The following is a 20936-nucleotide window of genomic DNA, read 5'->3' as shown; positions in this document are numbered from 1 at the left end:
TCCTGATTGAAATATACCCTTTAGTAATTCTTCCAAGAAGAGTCTGTGTGGTAAATCTGCGGAGTTTTGTCAAAATATACCTTTATTTAGACTTGCTCTTGAAGTGTACTTTAATGAAACAAAGAATTTTGGAAGCAGGTGGCAGACCTCAATGGCAGGGGAGGAAGACTCCATGCTCACTTCCTCCTACAAACACATCCAAATTACACTTCTTACCAAGCAACTACCTATGAGAACAACTTGAAGACTAGAAGAAAATATTTTCTACAACTAAAGACTTAAAGAAGGACCAAAACAATTGAGATACAATGAGTGGAGAGTCAGTAGAGTCAGAATCAACACTCCCAGGCAGATAGATGACCTACAAATAGGAGGAATATTCCAGCCTCTGAGTCCTCCCAAGGAATGAGTTGTCCAAGCTCCACATCAGACTCCCCAGCCTAGGGATCCTTCACCAGAAAGACCAGTTCCCAGAACATCTGGCTTACAGGGCAGAAGGGCTTGTGTATGAAAGAACAAGAGGGCAATAGGAAACAAGTTTTCTTCTTAAAAGGCACACAGACTTTGAGTCCCAGGGCACCAGAAGAAGTTTGAAAGAAGTCCAAGTCAGACCTACCTGCTGGTCTTACAGAGTGTCCTGAAGAGACAGGAGGAAACTGAACTCCCTTTGGGAGTAGAGATGTTGATGGTAGCCATTTTAGGGAAATTGTTCTACTATAATAACCCTGGTTTAAGCCATTTTGGAATCCTCCCACTAACCTGTGGACTTGGGCTTGCCTGCCTACCAGTGGGCTGTCACAAGTCCTGGGCCACCCAGATCACACAGACATCTATGCAGGACCCAAACTTACTCTCCAGTGGGCTGGCACACAAGTAAGCACCCACCACCAGGGGCCCACATTGATCTTTTTTTTTTTTTCCCTACTGTGACAAGTCTTAGTTGAAGCACTTGGGATATTTAGTTGCAGTACCTGGGAAGAAAAGTTATGACCAACCTAGATAGTATATTCAAAAGCAGAGACATTACTTTGCTGACTAAGGTCCATTTAGTCAAGGCTATGGTTTTCCTGTGGCCATGTATGGATGTGAGGGTTAGACTGTGAAGAAGGCTGAGTGCCGAAGAATTGATGCTTTTGAGCTGTGGTGTTGGAGAAGACTCTTGAGAGTTCCTTGGACTGCAAGGAGATCCAACCAGTCCATTCTGAAGGAGATCAGCCCTAGGATTTCTTTGGAAGGAATGATGCTAAAGCTGAAGCTCCAGTACTTTGGCCACCTCATGCGAAGAGTTGACTCATTGGAAAAGACTCTGATGCTGGGAGGGATTGGGGGCAGGAGGAGAAGGGGACGACCGAGGATGAGATGGCTGGATGGCATCACAAACTTGATGGACATGAGTCTGAGTGAACTCTGGGATTTGGTGATGGACAGGGAGGCCTGGTGTGCTGCGATTCATGAGGTCGCAGAGTCGGACACGACTGAGCGACTGAACTGAACTGAAGGTGTTTAGACACGACTGAGCGACTTAACTGAACTGAACTGAACTGAAGGTGTTCTATGGAAAATGTTTTCTCTTCTCTGACTTCTTTCTAGATTTTTCCTTTCTCTTTGGTTTTCTGCAGTTTGAATAAAGTATACCAAAGTATAGATTTTTAAAAATATATTTATTGTCCTTGATGTTCTCTGAGATTTTTAAATATTATTTGGTGTCTATTATTAGATGAGAAAATTCTCTTTTTTTTTTTTTAGTTTTTTATTTTTTAAACCAACAATTTTTCTTTAGAATACTTCTTCTGTTGCTTTTGTTCTATGTTATTCTTATATTCCCACTATATATCTGTTCCATTCTTTGTAATAGTCTCATTCTTCTAGCATTTTGTTTCTATTTATTATAATTCTTTTTACATGTTTTCTTTAAGTTTGATAAATTTCTACTGATATATCTTAAAGTTCCCTGATTCTTTACTTCTCCTATTCAATATACTGAGAAGTATATTCAAGACATTATTTATATATTTTTCTTATCTCTAGCATTTCCTTTAGATTCTTAGAGTTTTTCGTGATCCATTACAGTTCAGTTCAGTTCAGTCACTCAGGTGTGTCTGACTCTTTGAGACCCCATGAACCAAAGCACACCAGGCCTCCCTGTCCATCACCAACTCCTGGAGTTCACCCAAACTCATGTCCATTGAGTCGGTCCATTGATGCCATCTGACCATCTCATCCTCTGTGTCTCCTTCTCCTCCTGCCCTCAATCTTTCCCAGTATCAGGGTCTTTTCCAATGAGTCAGCTCTTTGCATCAGGTGGCTAATCTTGTAATTAGGTATAAATCTTCAGTGAGCCTGGGTCCATGGGCTGTGACTTTCACAAAAGTCTGAGATTTTGAGGTTCCCCCTTCCCTCCATTTTTAGTTGAAACAAGAAGGGTAGAATGCGCTTAAGGCAGGTATATCCATTCTTCCAAGTCAGTTAGGCTTTGGGAAAATATTTTTATTTGAAGTCAGGCATTTGTTAAGAGCATGATACTTTGTGCATATTTTGATATTTTTATTCCTCCTACAGCTGGAAGCAAGATGGAATTTTTCTTTGATCTTCACCCCAAGAATCTGGTAGGGCTAAATGGTAAAATTCATGATAGTGTGTGGGTCCTTTTAAGGTTGGGCCTCCAGGAGCTTTTTCCTTCCAACTCCAAGTGCTCAAGTCAAAAAATTAGTCAATTACTATTTAAGTGCTTATCATTTAAGCAGGTTCTGCTCCCAGAAAGCTGAATTCTCTGTTCTGTCTTTCTAGGTTTTGGAGTGGTGATTCACCCTGTTACCTCAGTTCTCTGAAAAATTTAAGAAGAGATGCTGATTTTAATTTTTTCAGAATTTTTTCTTACCTGAGTATGGAGTGATGCCCTTCAAAAAGTCTAAACATGTCAAACTATAATGTGGAATCTGACAGTTTTCTTTCAAAATTTTGTCTTTGTCTATGGTGTTCTGCAATCTTAGTGAGATATGTAGTGCATTTAATTTTATTTAGTTTGTTTGGTATACGGTATACAATCTGGATAGTTATCTCATTCTTAAATCCTGGAGTATCCTTAGACTTGAGCTCTTTAAGAATGCACTTATTTATTTCATCTCCTTATCTATTCCTCTGGAACCTCTGATTCCATCTTTCATATCTCTTAACCCCTTCTCTCATAATTTCCATTTCTTTAGCAAGCTGTAACAAATTTTTAAAAATCAATTAGCCTATTCTTGAATTCTTTCTTCAGTTGAGTGTAATCAGTGGTTACCCACTGAAAGTAAGCTTTATATATTCAAAACTGAATTTTCATTGTGTAATTGTTCTAGTTGATTCATTTTCAATTAAACTATTCTTTCTTATAGCATTCTATTCCTTCATTATGCATACTTTTTTTTTCTTTTTCTTGAAATCATTAATCATTTCAGCAATGATTTTGTAGCCTCTCCAAATGATTTCATTATTTATCATTCTTGGTACATTAATTCTGTTTATTGTGTACACTAACTCTTCCAAATAAAATTCCATTTTTATTTATTTTTATTGTGAACTTACTTCAATGGAATTTGATCATTCTGTAGAGTGTTGCAAAGCCTGGAAAATGAACAGTTTATTATACAGGAGTTTTAACTTTATTCCAAGTCAAGCCTCCAAAGATTGTAGCAATCCAGGATCAATTTTCATTTAATTTGGAAACTTGCGGATTGATGCATAGTAAACTCATTCTCCATTTGGATTATGAATCTTAATGAAAAAATGTTTGGCTTTTCAATTTCTCATTGATAATATTTTATTTTTCTACACAATGCTGTAGAAAAGTGTCAAGATTTCTCACCATTTCACTAACTTTGACTTGAAATTTTTCTATTTTATAAAAAATGAATTTTTTTTATAAAAAAAAAATATCTTCTTGAGGTTTCAGATTCTAAGAGGCACTTAGGTATAGCTTCCTCATGTTGAATGGTCAACCAGTCTCCTGTCCTAGCACTTGGACCTCAGTGTCCTACCCTTGGCTCAGTACAGTGTATGACAACACCTTGAGCATTGATCACATTCAGTTCAATTGAGTTTAGTCACTGAGTCCTGTCTGACTCTTTGTGACCTTATGAACTGCAGCACGCCAGGCACATCCTGTCCATCACCAACTGCAGGAGTTCAACCAAACTCATGTCCATTGAGTCGGTGATGCCATTCAACCATCTTTCCTCTGTTGTCCCTTTTTCCTCCTGCCCCCAATCCCTCCCAGCACCAGGGTCTTTTCAAATGAGTCAGCTCTTCTCATCAGGTGGCCAAAGTATTGGATCTTTATTTTCAACATCAGTCCTTCCAATGAACGCTGAGGACTGATCTCCTTTAGGATGGACTGGTTGGATCTCCTTGCAGTCCAAGGGACTCTCAACAGTCTTCTCCAACACCACAGTTCAAAAGCATCAATTCTTTGGCACTCAGCTTTCTTCACAGTCCAACTCTCACATCCATACATGACCACTGGAAAAACAATACCTTGACTAGACAGACCTTTGCTGACAAAGTAATGCCTCTGCTTTTTAATATACTGTCTAGGTTGGTCATAACTTTCCTTCCAAAGAGCAAGTGTCTTTTAATTTCATGGCTCCAATCACCATCTGCGGTGATTTTGGAGCCCAGAAAAATAAAGTCAGCCATTGTTTCCACTGTTTCTTCATCTGCTTGCCATGAAGTGACGGGACCGGATGCCATGATCTTTGTTTTCTGAATGTTGAGCTTTAAGCCAACTTTTTCGCTCTCCACTTTCACTTTCATCAAGAGGCTCTTTAGTTCTTCTTCACTTTCTGCCATAAAGGTGGTGTCATCTGCATATCTGAGGTGATTGATATTTCTCCCTGCCATTGTGATTCCAGCTTGTGCTTCCTCCAGCCCAGCGTTTCTCATGATTTACTCTGCATATAAGTTAAATAAGCAGGGTGACAATATACAGCCTTGACGTACTCCTTTTCCTGTTTGGAACCAATCTGTTATTCCATGTCCAGTTCTAACTGTTGCTTCCTGACCTGCATACAGGTTTCTCAAGAGGCAGGTCAGGTGTTCTGGTATTCCCATCTCTTTCAGAATTTTCCACAGTTTATTGTGATCCACACAGTCAAAGGCTTCGGCATAGTCAATAAAGCAGAAATAGATGTTTTTCTGGAACTCTCTTGCTTTTTCGATGATCCGATGCCAGCGGATGTTGGCAATTTGATCTCTGGTTCCTCTGCCTTTTCTAAAACCAGCTTGAACGTCTGGAAGTTCACAGCAGTGGTTACATCCATCACTCCCTTTTTTATTCTCTAGTTCAGACAGGTTTTTATTGCATTTCTTTAAGTTCAGTGATGTAATGATTTTTGTCATTTTAATTTATTCAGCATCTCAATGTGATGGGGTTGGAAAGACATCTGTATGTACTCAGTCAGTCATCCCACTCAAAATCATGACTTGACTGTATATATCATTTTAATGTGGATATTTTTCCAGAATTAGTTTTAAATTTTATAAGGTCTTTATTAGGATATGTGTGCTCAGTTGCTTCAGTTGTGTCTGATCCTTTGTGACCTCATGGACTGTAGCCCGTCAGCCTCCTCTATCCATGGGATTCTTGAGGCAAGAATACTGAAGCCAGTTGCCATGCCCTCCTCCTGTATATCATCCCCACCCAGGGGTCGAACCCATGTCTACTGCCTCTCCTGCATTACAGATGGATTCTTTACCCACTGAGCCACCTGGAAAGACTTTGTTTAGAATAGCATCATGGTCATGTGAAAACAGCAAGATCTCTGGAATAAAACCATTCTCACTTGAATCCTCACCTAAAATTTTCTGGCCATAGAGAAACTATTTAAACTTTTGAATTTGATTTAAAATAACATAGTAGAATACCACTTTACTTTTTATCTTGGACTCAAAGGAAACAAGAAAGGGAATATACTATTCCTAGCACTGATAAAACAATGATAGAAGGACTTATGAGACACAACACATAGAATTAGTTATAAAATTTGTAGGGCCCAGTGCAAAATGATAATGTGAAATGCCTTTTGGAAAATTAGTGCAAATTTTAAGACATTAAAAGTATGGCATTGAAGCAAGCACCAGTATCATGCTTGCGGCCCATGGGCACAATGCTTATAAAACCAGCTCTGATGGAGTATTTGGAAGAGATTCTAAAGGCAGTAGTGCTCAAATGGGGCACAAGAAAGTCCTGTAAGGGGACTCTCCAACTATAGATCACAAATCTGTATAACACAGATTTCCAAAATTAATGGCATGTATGAATGGGAGAAATCATTAGCAAGTTCACAGGGATTTCTCTCAGTGAATGTCTTGTGGTAAAGACTTTGGATTGAGACTCTGAGCTTGCACCCCTGCCCCACAACTTCTGGTCATATGGACTTGGACACATTATATAACCACTCTGACTCTTCTTCTTCATCTTGAATGTTTAATAGAATTTACCAGTAATGTCCTTGGTTTCTGAACTTTATTAGTTCTGACATGTCCCTCTTATTGAGGGTGCACTGAGACCTATCAGTTCACCAAGAAGAGGATGTGCATTCAGCACCTAGTTTCAGACTATTGAAAGCCATATATATATATATATATATACATATATATATATATATATATATATACAGTCCTATGGGTTTTCAATTATAATCCCTACTGGCCTTCAGTCCAGGAAATCTGGAGGTGTCTCCTGGATGACAGTGGTAAAAAATTGTGACACCAAACATATATATATATGAGTGATCCTTTCTGGGAGAAATTTTAGCTGTAGCAAGGCCACAGGGGTGCACAAGGATGATATCTTACTGCTTACATTCTCTAGAATGCCTCCTTAGCCTCTGGATGTATTGGAAAGCTGAAGCCTATACTTTAGGCTACAGCTCTAGGCTATATAAACAGGCCTTTCATTATTTCATTTGTTATTTATTCATTTTACAGGAAAACAGGAGTTATGTTTTAGTCAGCTGTGTGTGCAATACCCTGGGGATGGAGGCCTGCCAAGTACTGTCTTTCTGATTGTCCCAGTCTGGGCAACTCAAGAATGTCAGCCCCCTTGGCCACCAAGTAAGGCAATCAAGTAGCCTCTGTGTGGACTTGTATGTGACCAGTGGTTTTAGCTAGGCAGCCGGAGAGTATAGGGGACACTGAACATTCACTAGCTTCAGAAAAGCAGCAGGAAAATGTCTTGACTGTGTACACCTACGAGTTTCAGTAATGCATTGGTGGGTTAGTGCTCTGCCTATGCACGTGTGAATTTTAGGCTGGAAGGGGGAAAATGTCATGATCAGTCAGTTCCAATAAGGAATTGAGGCGGTATTGCATCTGTGGGTACTCTCCAGCTTTAGTAAGGCAATGGGATAGCATCCCAATCCATTGCCCCTCTATGTCTTTCAAGGCTGTGAAATGGTGTTACCTCCGAGCTCACTTACCTATCCTTGTAGGGCATGTGAAGAGTGAAATAATGGTATCTGCTAGTACCCCTGTCACCCAGGAGAGTTTCAACTATCCCTTGATTCTCAACAGATATTTTTGGATGAGTTTCCTTCACATAGAGTTTAGAAGCTTTCAAACTTTTTCTCACTGGATCTCAGAGTAAGTGGGACTGCATGTGAGCCCTTTAAAAAGAGGGTCTCATTTTCTTAAAGTATTTCTGTGGGTGCTTAGTCACTGAGTCATGTCCAATTCTTTGTGACCCCGTGGACTATAGCCTGCCAGGTTCCTCTGCCCATGGGCTTCTCCAGGCAAGAATATTGGAATATGTTGCCATTTCCTCCTCCAGGGGATCTTCCCAACCCAAGGACTGAGGCTGTGTCTCCTGTGTCTCCTGCATTGCAGGCAGATTCTTTATCTACTGAGCCATCAAGGAAGCCCCTTGAATTTTAGTTCTGTTCCTTTTCTCTGGCAGATATTTTGGGGCTTCATTTCTCCACTACAGATTCCAAGAGCATCAACCCCTCACTCCTCCAGGGAAAGCAACAGACTGATGAGATCCCTCCATATTTTGTATCGTGTGTCACCACACCAGGGGTTCACAGTGAGACTGTCTTTGCTTTGTCTTGATGTGGTCCTTTATCCCTATCTTGTGAAGAAGCAGTTCATCTATTTTGTTTTTTTTTTTTTTTGGATCTTTTTCAGTGAGGAATAATTCACATATAGATGTAGATCTGGTGTGTCCAGGGGAAGAGATGCATTCAGGACCTTCCTATGCTGCCATCTCTGACCCCTTCACCTAATTTTATTCCTTTCTGTTCTTTTAATATTTTCTTTTCCTGTTTGTATTCACTCTCTTCTCTTTTTAAATTTAGCTTATTCTTCTATTCCTAGTTCCTTAAGTTTGGAACGTATATCATTTATTTAACACTGTACTTCTTTAGTAAGTATTAATGTTATAAATTTCCCTTTAATCACTGCTTCTGCTATTTTCCACATTTGAGCTTTCACTTTTATTCAATTTAAAATATTTTATAACTTCCCTTGTTACTTCCGTTTTAACCCTTCAGTGATTTAGACATAAATTATTTAATCCCCAAATATTTTAAGCTTATCAAATATTACTTTTGTATTAATGCTATTATATACTATAGTCTAAAAAAGACTTTGAATAGTTTCTAGTCTTTTAGATTCACTAGTGGTTTTCATGGCCTAGAATATGATTTATCTTGGTGAATGTCCCAGGTGTTTTTGAAAATATTTTCTATTTTGATGTCATGCTGGTGCTGCTGCTGCTAAGTCGCTTCAGTTGTGTCCGACTCTGTGCTACCCCACAGACAGCAAGCCCACCAGGTTCCCAGGTCCCTGGGGTTCTCCAGGCAAGAATACTGGAGTGAGTTGCCATTTCCTTCTCCAATGCATGAAAGTGAAAGTGAAGTCGCTCAGTTGTGTCCAACTCCTAGCGACTCCATGGACTCAGCCTATCAGGCTCCTCTGTTCATGGGATTTTTCAGGCAAAAGTATTTGAGTGGGTTGCCTTTGCCTCTCCATAGTTGTGCTGTATAAATGACAGTTTAGTTCATTTGTTGACACGTTGATTCAATCTTCTATACTTTTATTACTTTTCTATCTACTTGCTCTATTGATTGTGGAAAGAGATACTGATGTTTCCAACTATAATTGTGGAATTGTTTATTTCTTATTTTAGTTCTATCATTTTTTCTTTCATTTACTTTGAAACTCTGTTACTAAGTGCTATTTAGGAACCATGACAGTTATTGGACAATTGATTTTTCATAACTGCTTAATGTCTCTTGTTATCCTTAGTAATAGTCATTGTTCTAAAGCCTACCACTTACCATACTAATATAGTTATTCCAGACCTCTTTTGATTATTGTTTGCAGGGTATACAGTTTTACATTTTCTTTGACTTTTGCATTTACGTGACTTTATATTACAGCTGAGTTTCTTTTATACAGCTTTTGGTTGAGTCTTTTTTATTTTTTACACAGTCAGGTAAAATCTATCTTTAAATATCTATTTAGATCCATTTACTTTCTATGCAGTTATTTATATCAGTTTCTTTAGATCTTACATTTTATTACTCATTTTCTCTTTTCTCTTTATGTTTTTTTTTGCCTGTTTATTGCCACTTTATTATTTTTCATTTTATAAATAAGTTTTAGCATTTCATTTTAATTTATATACTAAGCTTCTAGTGATATTTCTTTGTATTACTGCTTCATTCTTTGCTTTAAGGATTACAACATACATATGTCTAGCCTTTTGCAACCTAATTGGCTTAATATTTTAATACTTCACATGAAATTTAGGTGTCTTAAAAACATGTAAGACTCCTTACTATTATCACTCTCCTTTATTTTATAGTTGTCAAATATATCTATATACACTTAAACCTACTGTCAGTGTGGTAATTTTTATTTTCAATATTTATGCATATATTTACAAATAAAAAATAAAAATTTTGAATATACACATAAATATTAAATATATTTTATGTGTATATTGGTGGCTCAGAGGTTAAAGCGTCTGCCTGCAAAGTGGGAGACCTGGGTTCGATCCCTGAGTTGGGAAGATCCCTTGGAGAAGGAAATGGTAACCCACTCCAGTATTCTTGCCTGGAGAATCCCATGGACTGAGGAGCCTAGTGGGCTACAGTACACGGGTCACAAAGAGCTGGACACGACTGAGTGACTTCACTTTCACTCTAAATATACACATAAATATTAAAAATAAAAATTACCACATTGACAGTAGGTTTTTATTTTCAGTTCAGTTCAGCTCAGTTCAGTCTCTCAGTCGTGTCCAACTCTTTGTGACCCCATGAATTGCAGCATGCCAGGCTTCCCTGTCCATCACCAACTCCCGGAGTTCACTCACACTCACGTCCATCGAGTCAGTGATGCCATCCAGCTATCTCATCCTCTGTCATCCCCTTCTCCTCCTGCCCCCAATCCCTCCCAGCATCAGAGTCTTTTCCAATGAGTCAACTCTTCGCATGAGGTGGCCAAAGTACTGGAGTTTCAGCTTTAGCATCATTCCTTCCAAAGAAATCCCAGGGCTGATCTCCTTCAGAATGGACTCGTTGGATCTCCTTGCAGGCCAAGGGACTTTCAAGAGTCTTCTCCAACACCACAGTTCAAAAGCATCAATTCTTTGGCACTCAGCCTTCTTCACAGTCCAACTCTCACATCCATACATGACTACTGGAAAACCATAGCCTTGACTAGATGGAGCTTAGTCGGCAAAGTAATATTTCTGCTTTAGAATATGCTATCTAGGTTGGTCATAACTTTTCTTCCAAGGAGTAAGCATCTTTTAATTTCACGGCTGCAGTCACCATCTGCAGTGATTTTGGAGCCCCAAAAAATAAAGTCTGACACTGTTTCCACTGTTTCCCCATCTATTTCCCATGAAGTGATGGGACCGGATGCTAGATATAATAGTTTGAGAACTAAATATTTATACGTATATTTAGAGACTTCCCCAGTGGCTCAGTGGTAAAGAATCTGCTTGCAGTGCAGGAGCCGCAGAAGACTCAGGTTCAATCCTTGGGTCAGGAAGATCGCCTAAATGAGAGCATGGCAATCCACTCCAGTATTCTTGCCTATAGAATCCGATGGACGGAGGAGACTGGTGAGCTACTGTCCAAAGGGTTGCAAAGAGCTGGGCATGACTAAAGAGACTTAAACACACATGCACATGTGCATATCTGAAAAAATATGCACATAAATATTATAAAAATAATAGTTATATATTGACCGAAGCACTCCCACCCAAGTCATGGAACTCCCTAGTTGAGTTTCACTATCGGAAATGGCACGAGGAAAGATAAAAATAAAATATGGATACCCCCTGCCCTCTTTGGAACATGTGGTCTGTTTTCCCTTATTCCTGTGGCTAGAAAGATGGGATTTCAATTGGAGATTTAGCTGACAGCATACTCACTGCTACACAGCCTCATGACTGGGGAGTTCCTTCAAAGTAAAGCACAAAAGAAACAGAAAATTGAGAATCCAACCCACATACAGCTTGTTCTCATATTTTTTACTTTTATCTATAGATTACTTGTAAGGGTCCTCAGGTAGTTGATTTTTTGCTTCTTATCCAGTTGCTTAGCAGAAGACACAGACTAAAGAGGGTATACTTGGCTGAAAGAAACATAATTCCATGTATGTTTCCCAGGATGATAAAAAGAGTTATGACAAAATGAAAAACTACTCATGTTATGTGTAAAATAGAGCACATGACATATTGATTTCATATAAGACTTTGGATTTATGCAGTAAACAAGATATACAAGTTTTATGTAAATTTAATGAAAAACATAGTATTTAAATTGAAAGGTACTGTGTGAGGATAAAAGCATTTTTGTGTGTGTGAATTGCTAGGAACCAGATAAACTGGATGTCATGTGAATCTATAGAAAATGTTTCTCCTTAACCTTTCTGAGTAAATTTTACTGCTATGATGTGTACTGCATACTTAGTCATTTAAAAAAATTATCTTTACTAAAAAATACACATGAGAAAAAAAAGGACATGCTTAAATGGAGTTTTCATGATTTGACACATATGGATTCTGGTTCTTAAATATTTTATTAATTTGTTTTTTAAATGATGCAAAAAATACATACAGTGAAATTACAGAGATCTGTGTTTAGGATTTAAACTTTCAAAGGAATGATGGACAACAAGCATAAATGCTATACCTATAAAAGAGTGATTTGACCTCTGTAAACCTTGATTTCATCATCTTTAAAAATGGAATAATAACTTTACTCTTTGTTAAATTTATTTGGCAGGTTATATAAGCAAGCATTTACAAAGTACTTCACCATGCTTCTAGTGCTTGATGCTCAGTAAATGACTGTTGATGTCATTATTATATTCCAGTATCATATCAGATACTAGGGAAATGAACCATAATGAAAACACATACCAAGTCTGAAGAAACAGTAGAAAAACATACTAGTGAAAAGCTATGTAACCACATTTTAATCAAGTTATTGAATTATAACACATTAATTGTAAAGGCTTTAATATAACAAATACAACTGAACTTGGAGATGGAAGCAAAAGGCCATTTTCATATGTATATTATCTCACACTACCTACATGAAGTTTTCCATCAGTATGAAAAAAGATTATGTAAAATGTTAAAAAAATGAGATCTCATCAATGTTGGGATAAGAAAAATCTCTAAAGTATTTTATTATGAAGATGCAGAGATACAAATGATTGTATGTGATTATGCTGCCATTTGAGTAAAATTAAATACACTCATGCACACATATATGATTATTATTGTAATGATATGTAGAGAAAAACCACAAACAGTATTTATCCTGGAAGAGAGATAGGGTACAGTAACAAAACGGAGATTTGCTTTTCAACTTAAAGTTTTCAAAATATTTTCCATTACTTTATATTATGTCTATTTAGAATTTTAATAACACAGTTAGGGAAAACATAATATTGGAAAGTATTTTGATGTATTAATAAAATGTATATAGTGTAGTCATTCAATACCTAATTAATAGTATCACAATTAAAGAGTTCCTTCTAAGATCCATCAGCTAATTAAATTTTTTATTTATTATTATCATCCTTCCAAAATTCTTGGTGAATTCCCAGAACTTCCTTAGGGTGTCAGAAATATTCATTGATCTGCATACAAACTAAACTATTTATCAAATGTCTTACAATTTTCCAATATTTCTACCATTCCTTTCATTTTTCCTATAGTTTGCTAAGCTCAGAATGACATTCTCTGCTTCCTTTATGACTTTTTTATACCTGAGTGAAGAAGGGATTTCTGAGACTCCAAAGTCCAAGGGCTTTACTTGAGTAAACTTTGCTCAGGTAACCATGCATCTCTCCAAGTAGGTCACCTGGACTCTGGATTGAGGCCATCACTTCATCTTTGCTGCTCTAAGACATACATTGGGTCTCTTGGACTTTTCCAATATTTTAGTTTGACTTCTGCATGGCAGCATGGCATGAACATATTTTTTGTATGTGTATTTTGTCACAAATATGTATATATTTTTTAAATGTGCATATATAAATTATGTATATGTATACACATATGTGTATACATATACATATATATGTAATTTCAACCTAAAGCACATTGGGCCTTCTATAACACTCATGATTTTAAAGTAAGTTGTTAAACTATAGGAGTTTGAAGCAGACGCAGCAGGCTGCCTATTAAATACCCATTTTCTCTTTGTGCTTACTAAGACAGCCCCAGTTCTAATTGGGGTGACATTATGCTTTGCTAAAAATATGCTTTTTACCAGGCCATCTGGCTGCTAGGTAACAGCAATGTTGCACAGTTCTGTACAGGGCCACCCCTCAGTAGTTCAGGGCTCCAAGCAAGTGTTTTGTGGGCCTCTCTTTCTATAAACAGTTTGATTAAAAATATATTACAGACTTCTGGTGAGCTGTATTAGACATATTTTTCCTATTTCTCCTGATGAATGCAACTTAAAATCCTGATTATTAAATATAAAACAAACATAGAAATATGCTGAATGGTGAAGAAAAGTAGATAGCCTGTCTAGGAATATGGCAACAAAGGGATGATATAAGGTATAAATTCTTTCGGTTTTCTCTTTGTCTTGTATATACCAGACTGTGAAGCCAACCACACAGAAATGTCAATGGACACAGATTTAAGAAAAATAAATAAAAAATAAACAAGAAAAGCATGCTTTCTCTGTTAAAAGGCCAAGAAAGGGTAGACATGCAGAGCAAAAAGTTTTGGAAATAACCACTCTACTCCAGTAAAACAGCACATTAAAAAAAAAAAAAAAGGAAGGACCCCACTCTCAATTCCATCAGCAAAAACTGAGTGGAAAACCAAAATTTCATAAGGTGTCCCAAACTCCTGGTCAGGGTGATGTCAGAGAAGGCATGGTCAGGAGCCAGCACTCTCCTCACCAAAGGTCTTGGAGTGTCTTAACAAGCTCGCTGCTCTGTTCAGACTAAGTTGACAGCGTAAAGGAAATCTATAGGTCTCTCCCGCCTATGAGTAGCAAAACGCCTCTTTCCTGCCTGCATGGAGGGATGGCAGAGGGGCTCTTACGGAGAGTCCCATTTCTGCTAAGGCTTACTGAGAACAGTGCTACCTTCTCCATGGTGTCAGTGGAGGCCACATGTAGAACAGTAAAAGTACATCTCTGTCCTTCCTAGCCAGGTTGGTATAAGTGGCTGCCTAGATAGGAAGGAATTTGGTCTACATATAAACACCTCTGAGGAGTGTGTTTTTTTTATTTTTTATGTTTTTCCACTTTGGCCACACGGCTTTTATTCAGTCAAAACGAGTATGACAAAACCCAAGGTGGGGCAGGTGGCCCCCATATCCCCTCCCACAGATTCAAGCTTCTTAGGGGGAGGGGGTTCCAGGAGGAAGGGGGTATGGAGACGGTACTGCAGGGACCAGGGGCACTGCCTGGGAGGGTTGAGGTGCCTGGGTCTCAGGTCCAGCATTGGGGAGAAGGGACGATGCCCTTCCCCAAGTCCACAGGTGCAAGACTGCAACCTTTCACGAAAATGCCAAAGAGAATACCTTCTTCAGCAAATTCACTAAAGTTTGGGGCAGGCGTTCCTAGAGGGTTGGGAGTCAGGGATTTTATGCTCTAATCTATACTTAAGGAATATACATTTTTTCTTAAAAAACATTTTGTTTCTTCTATTTAAAAATATGTTTGAGTGTAACCAAAAATATATATTTGTTTCCATTTAGTTTTTCCTCATCTCTAAGTCTTTCAAAAAGCAATACAACAGAAAAGAAAAACAAGAAGTCGCAAGAACATAAATTCTTAAACACACCTTATAGAAAAATAGTTACCAGCCATAACTGCTGATAGTGGTTGCTCCACTGCCCAGGGGGTGAGTCAAGCCGGCAGTGTCCCAGGGAACAGAGAGCTGGCCCCCCCTCCCCAACACACACACACCCACACGCACACAACTGGCACACACAGTACATTTCAGGGGCCAGTCTGCTCCAGTAGCTCTGCGGGCAAGACAAGGGGCAGGTGGGCTGTGGGGTGATGGCCCACCCTCCCAAGGCCCAGGTTCAGAGAAGGCCCTGGGGGGTCCCAGTAAAGGATGAGTTGGCTGAGAGGGTCAAAATGGGAGTGGACGGGCAGATGAGATGGAGCCCTGGTAGCATGCTGAGAAGTTTCTAGTCTAGAGCAACAATCTATACTTTCAGGAACAAATGTTCCTCTTATTTTTAGAGAGGAGCCAGGAAGGAAGGTCCAGTGATACAACACAGGCCGACTAAGAACCAGTGAACCTCAAGGTAGACGTTTTCTTTAACACCTGGAAATTGGGACATGTTTTTGGTTGGTTTTTTTTTTTTTTTTAACTCTGGACTACAATATGAGGAAAGAAGGGGTGCCCCTAAAGGGACTTAAAGCAGGAATGCATTCAGGGTTCTGTGGAGCAGGGTGCTGAGGCCATGGCCCTGCTCCCCCAAGGACATACATTCCCGCTGAGGTAAGCGCTGGAAACCAAAACAGCAAAACTCCATCCTGAGAAAATAAAGTCGTGGAGAGTGACAGTGTCAGGCACCCAGCCACAGCAGGGGCATTATTTTTGTCTAATTCACCTTCCTCTCTCTCTTTCTCTTTTTTTTTTTTTTTTGATTTTATGTTTGTTCTTTTTTTTTAAGGAAAACATTAGTTCAGTTCCAAGTCATGTGAGCACAAGCAGAGGTGAAATGGGGCCTTGGCCCAAGGTGGGGGCTCCTGAAGGAACCACTCTGGGTCCTTGGAGGGGTTTCTTGCTGAGGCTACTTTAGGTCTTGACAATAAGAGGGTCAGTCAGGACAGAAACGCAGAGAAGCCCCTAGGTGAATTCCACATAAAAGGAGAAATCTTGCCTTTAACCTGAGAATGCGGGGTTGCTCCCTCCAGAACCTGCCGGACACTGACTACTGTCCTGAGGGAGCTCGTTGGACAACCAGTCCTCCACTCAGGAGGCCAGGGCCTATGTCCCCTAGAGTGACAGGGAAGTGGGGGCCTTGGCTCTGATGTCATCTCCTCCAGAAGGTGGAACCCCTGAAGCAGCAGCATGGAGAGCTGGGTCTCCTCACACAGAGGCAGGGCCTTGGGGAACAGCTGTTCCAGTTCCTTCGTGTCCATACGTTTCCTGCCTTGGCCCAGCTGGCCCCTCTCTCCCTGTCCCACCCCATTCAGTGCTGGGACACCAGGGTTCCTCTGGCTCCAGGGGCCCTAAGTTGGGGAGAGGTGGTTTTCCACACCCTTACTCAAGAGGACCCTGCCCCTTTGGCCAAATAAAAGGAAGAGGACACAAAAGATGATGCAGGTGACCTCAATGTGGATGCTGATGACAATGCCCACGGTGGATGTCTAGTTGTGGCCTCCTCTTTCCGACAGTCACATAGTGGGCTCAGGGGTGCCCTTTTAGATGCTCCCCTCAAAGACACAAAGCAGACTGTGGCATTGCCATCCCCATGCTGGCTATAGGCAAGCAGCTTCACATGGTATACTGCAGTGGGGTCAAGCTGGCTTAGGCAATAAGAGAAGACAGTTCCAGGCAGCAGGATGGGACCTGTGAAGGGGGCTTTGCTTGCTGGGTGGTAAAAACACCTTGAGGCCACCCTCTTGCTAGGCCAGTGGGTTCCAGGGCTCCCACAGCAGCTACAGGGTGGAGCTGCCCAGGACCCTCACTGACATTTGAGGAGGGAGTCGCAGTTCGCCTAGAGTGCTGGTCAGGGTGGGAGTGAAGGCTGAACTGCACCCGCCTCCCTCCACCCCAAGGTGTGTAGACTTTGATGTAGAAACTGTAGGCAGTGGAAGGCTCCAGGTGGCTCACCAGGTGCTAGAAGGTGCTCTTGCTGATGACTTCCTGATGCTCAGCTCTAGGGAGTCGGCAGCCTTCCTGATGTATAGACCCACAATCTCCTTGGTCTTCACCAGGGGCTAGGTCCAGGACACGTGGACCTCAGTGGACAACAGGGGCCTGCAGCCCCTCAACCCACAGCAGAGTCAGTTTGAGAAGCTGACACTGTTCTATGAGAAGCTGAAACTGTTCTCAGCCACTGTTCTCATGGTAAATGGCCTCATCTTCCAGGCGATTCCAGAAATGGTCAGGGCCTCTGGTCTCGAGCACCTGTCGATTCTTCAACCACATCACATGAGGGGGCAGCTCACCCTGGGCTTGGCAGGTGAACATGGCTGTAGTCCCAGCCAGCCTGGAGATGGACTGAGGGTGCTGGACAAACTCTGCTGGGGCTTGCACCACCAGCCGGCTCTGGGCCCTTCTCACCCAGGTGCCAGGCCTTTTGGCAGCGTAGACATAAAGACGCCTGAGCACTGGACAGTCACCTCTGAGATGATGAAGTTCCCCATGCCTGGCACCTGGGTGCCCTCTTCCTCGATGGGGTGTTCATGCAGGGGAATCCAGGACACAATGGGCGCGGTAACACACTCAAGCACGGCAGTCTGGTGCACAGTCAGGGTGAGGTTCTCAGGCCCCACGAGGACTGTAGGCTCCTTGCGGCCCCAGAGCCCAAGCTTGTCACGGTGAAGACTCCGTTGTCCTTGGATCGAAGTCCGGTTATCTGAAGCACACTCTTGGGCTGCAGCGTGTACCTCTCCTCGTCCATGTCACTGAGGACCTTGTTCTTCTCCCAAGTGATGAGGGGTTTGGGGAGCACATGGATTTGGCACTGGAAGCAGAACACACTGCCTTCCTCATTCCCAGTGGCCTAGGGATACACTTGGAAGTCTGACATGGTTGCAGCCTGGATTCAAGCCTTCCGACTGACCACCAGCCCAAAGCGGTTCTTAGCCACCTAAGTATAGTCCCCCTCATCTGAAGGGCTGCCTCCTCCATCCAGCAGGAAGTGGCAGATCATCCAGGACCTATTGTCCAGCACAGGGGAGTGGGGACTGTCCAGCAGCTCCACCTCATTTTTCTTCCAGGTGATTAGCACTGGAGGAGTCCCCTCCACCTCACAGCCCAGCATTAAAAACGGGCTACCCGGGAACTGCAACATCACTGCTTGGCTCCACAGCAAATGCCGTTTCAACAGAGTGGTCAAGACCTTCACTCGCTGCAGGCAAGAGCAGCAACATCAGCAGCGGCAGCAGGAGGCGGGACGGCAGCTCCGGGGCACAGTGCACGGAGCAACAGTGGGGCTCACGGTCTGCTAGACTCGGCGACGCCCAGCTCTGGGGTCTCTAGCAGGCTCACAGTGTTCCGTGGGGCCAGTGCCAAGGCTGAGCCAGAGGGGCTGGGGGCTGGGGCCCAGTGCTTGCCTCAGAGCACTGAGGGCACAGGGGGAGCACTGCCCCTGGAGCCATCTTGCACCCCGGTGATCAGGAAAGTATTTTGAAGAAAGAAATCTCAAGTATTGATAATTGAGTCCACCAAAACCCCAAGATATAAAATCAACACCCTAAAATTAATTGCATTTCTATATACTAGCAATAAACTTGCAGAATCCAAAAATAAAAATGCAATACCATTTACAACTCAAAAGAAAAAAAAAAAGAAAAAAAGAAACCCAGAGGTTTAAATCTAACAAAACACATGCAGGTAAACTAAAAACTATAAAAGATGAATGAAGGAAACAAAATACTATCTGAAAGATGAAATACATTACGCCTCAAAAAGAACCTAAATAAATGGTGAGACATACCATGGATTGAAGGGATTCAACAAAGTTCAGATGTCAATTCTTTGAAAATTATTATACAAGTTTATCCTATCAAAATGTGAGCAAACTTGTTTTTTTTTTAATTTTTTAAATATAAATTTATTTATTTTAATTGGAGGTTAATTACAGTTTATTCTAAAATTTCTATGGAAAGTCAAAGGAGCTATAATAGCCAATATTCTGGTAAAGTAGATTAACAGAGTTATTCAAGATTTATTACATAGCTTCAGTAGTCAGGATGGGACTCGGGATAGATAGACAGATCTATTGTGCAGAATAGAGAATTCAGAAACAGTTCCATACATTTACAACCAACTGATTTTTGACAAAGGTGAAAACACTTTAACAAATTGTGCTGGAGCAATGTATACTCATACTAAAGAATTATACTTCAGCTTAAACTTCAAAACTTATACAAAAAGCGTGGAATGAATGATAGATTTAAGTGTAAAACTATAAAAGTATAAAAGTTAAGAGATAAGATAACACAGGGAAATATTCTGGACTCGGGGCTTGTTGAAGAGTTCCTAGACATGACATAGAATCCACAATCCATCAATGAAAAAATAGACATTTGATTTTATCAAAATTAAAAACTTAATCCATTTAAGGTTTAGAACTTGGTGAGGAGTTCATTGATATGACACCAAAACCATAATCTATTAATTAAAAAATAGAATCTAAATTTATCAAAATTATAAACCTAATCCAACTGGAAATGGGAAAAGCCATGAAGGGACATTTTATTGAAGAGAATTTTTAGATGGTAAATAAACACAAGAAAACATGTTTAACATCACTAGCCATTCAGTTCAGTTCAGTCGCTCAGTTGGGTCTGACTCTTTGCGACCCCATGAATCACAGCACACCAGGTCTCCCTGTCCATCACCAACTCCCGGAGTTCATCAGACTCATGTCCACTGAGTCAGTGATGCCATCCAGCCATCTCATCCTCTGTCGTCCCCTTCTCTTCCTGCCCCCAATCCCTCCCAGCATCAGAGTCTTTTCCAATGAGTCAACTCTTTGCATGAGGTGGCCAAAGAGAATGGTAATTTTATATCACAATGGAATATCACCACACACTTCATAGAACAGCTAAAATTAGCAACAGTGACTAAATATCAAATGCTGGCAAGGATACAGAGAAACAGGATCTCTTATACATTGCTGATGGGAATGTGAAATAATACTACCATTCTGGAAAATAGTTTGACCTTCCCTTAAAAAATAGGTTAAACTTACACTTAACAAATGACCCAGCAATTATTTGGGCTTCCCTTGTGGCTCAGATGGGAAAGAGTCTGCCTGCAACGTGGGATACCTTGGTTCAATCTCTGGGTTGGGAAGATCCCTGGAGAAGAGAATGGCTACCCATTCCAGTATTCCAGTCAAGAGAATTCCATAGACAGTGGTGCCTGGCAGGCTACAGTCCATGAGGTCGCAAAGAGTCGGACATGACTGAGCAACATTCACTCAGACTCACTGGGCAATTATCTCAGCAAAATGAAATCTTATGTCCACATAAAAACCTACACATGGTTGTTCATAGAAGCCCTATTTGGAGTGGTCAAAACTGGAAACAACTCTTAAATTAATGGCTAAACATCTGTGATACTCTGGAATTTCACTTAGAAATAAAATTGATTGAATTACCAACTTGAAAGGATCTCAAGGGCATTGTGTTGAGTGAAAAAGGTCAATCTCAAAATGGCCGCACACTACTTAAGTATATTTATATAGCATTCTCTAAAAA

The 20936-nt window shown here is 40.6% G+C and overlaps 1 pseudogene; it reads right to left on the bottom strand.

Annotated features, from left to right (window-relative positions):
* The window catches only part of LOC101121835 (immunoglobulin superfamily DCC subclass member 3-like), a 96985-nt pseudogene that overhangs the window by 33890 nt on the left and 42159 nt on the right, over positions 1–20936 (bottom strand).

This window comes from Ovis aries, chromosome 2, assembly GCF_016772045.2.
Source record: "Ovis aries strain OAR_USU_Benz2616 breed Rambouillet chromosome 2, ARS-UI_Ramb_v3.0, whole genome shotgun sequence".
Taxonomy (NCBI): domain Eukaryota; kingdom Metazoa; phylum Chordata; class Mammalia; order Artiodactyla; family Bovidae; genus Ovis; species Ovis aries.
Note: the sequence above shows the minus strand (reverse complement) of the source record. Positions and strands in the feature narration are given on the sequence as shown.